We start from the raw sequence: 1,398 nt of genomic DNA, 5'->3' as shown, positions 1-1,398 counted from the left end.
GCCTTTCTCAGGAGTTTTTCCTAGGGAGTTTTTCCCAGCCACCGTGCTTCTTTCACATGCATTGCTTGCTGTTTGGGGTTTTAGGCTGGGTTTCTGTACAGCACTTTGAGATTTCAGCTGATGTACGAAGGGCTATATAAATAAATTTGATTTGATTTGATTTGATTGTCTTAACGACCGTTCCACAGGTGCATGTTCATTAATTGTTTATGGTTCATTGAAGATATGTGAAGTTATTTGGATTTTTATGAATTATCTTTGATAGACAGGGTCCTGAAAAAGGGACGTTTTTTGTTGTTGCTGATTTTAAATACATCCCTATATTTATGCCCATTGGTTGAGAGAGGAAAGTGATGATTGCAAGAGTGAGCTGAATGTGCATTATTGTGTCGTACTTATACGTTAAAGGTAAATAGGTGAATGACATTCCACACAGGCTAATAGGAAAGAGTAGAAGAAGACACTATGCTGATGATGATACATTTGTATTCATTCCCACTATGCACGTATAATAAGAAACAGAGTGAATTATGTTATGCTTACTGGATGAAGTTGAATGAACATTCAGACCAGCCTTCCTGATTTGAACTTTTGTAAGCTACATTTTATCAATTGAATGACAAGTAACGGAGATTGGAGTAAGAGAGACAAAAGGTGAGTTATTCCTATTAAGATCTGGACAGACCAGTTCCACATACTAAAATGTTCACAAGGATTTTGACGCATGTTACTTCTCACAATGGCAATGTTTGACACAGTGCTCAAAAGAAATATGAATTCTTGAAGCGATCGGTACTCACATGCCAACACATAACAGGCAATAGACTGGCAGTAGTGAGAAATGTAAATGGTTTAAGTAATTGAGGTAGCTATGTACATATGAGTAGGGGTAAAGTGACTATGCAACAGGATGGATAATAGACAGTAGCAGCAGCGTATGTGATGAGTGTGAAAGTGTGTGTGAGTGAGTGTCTGTGGTGTCAGTATACATGTGCATGTTATGTGTGTTAGGGTATCAGTGTAAGCATGTGTGAGTGTGTAGGTGTGAGTGTGAGTCCAGTGTGTGTGCATTGAGTCAGTGCAAAAGAGTTAGTGCAAAAAAAGGTCAATGCAGGTAGTCTGGGTAGCCATTTGATTAGCTATTTAGCAGTCTTGTTTAGCAGTCTTATGGCTTGGGGGTAGAAACTGTTCAGGGTCGTGTTGGTTCCAGGCTTGGTGCACTGGTACCGCTTGCCATGTGGTAGCAGAGAGAACACTCTATGGTTGTAGGTGGCTGGAGCCTTTTACAAGACTTACTCTGACTTTCATTGCTGAATCACCACACTGACTTTATATTTTCAGATGCGGCACCAAACATATATTGGACCGCAAGAGCAACAGAGGGAACTCAAAAAACTC

The sequence above is a fragment of the Salmo trutta genome, chromosome 21 (genome assembly GCF_901001165.1).
Source record: "Salmo trutta chromosome 21, fSalTru1.1, whole genome shotgun sequence".
Lineage (NCBI taxonomy): Eukaryota > Metazoa > Chordata > Actinopteri > Salmoniformes > Salmonidae > Salmo > Salmo trutta.
The sequence above is the reverse complement of the archived record's forward strand: the minus strand, read 5'-3'. Positions refer to the sequence as shown.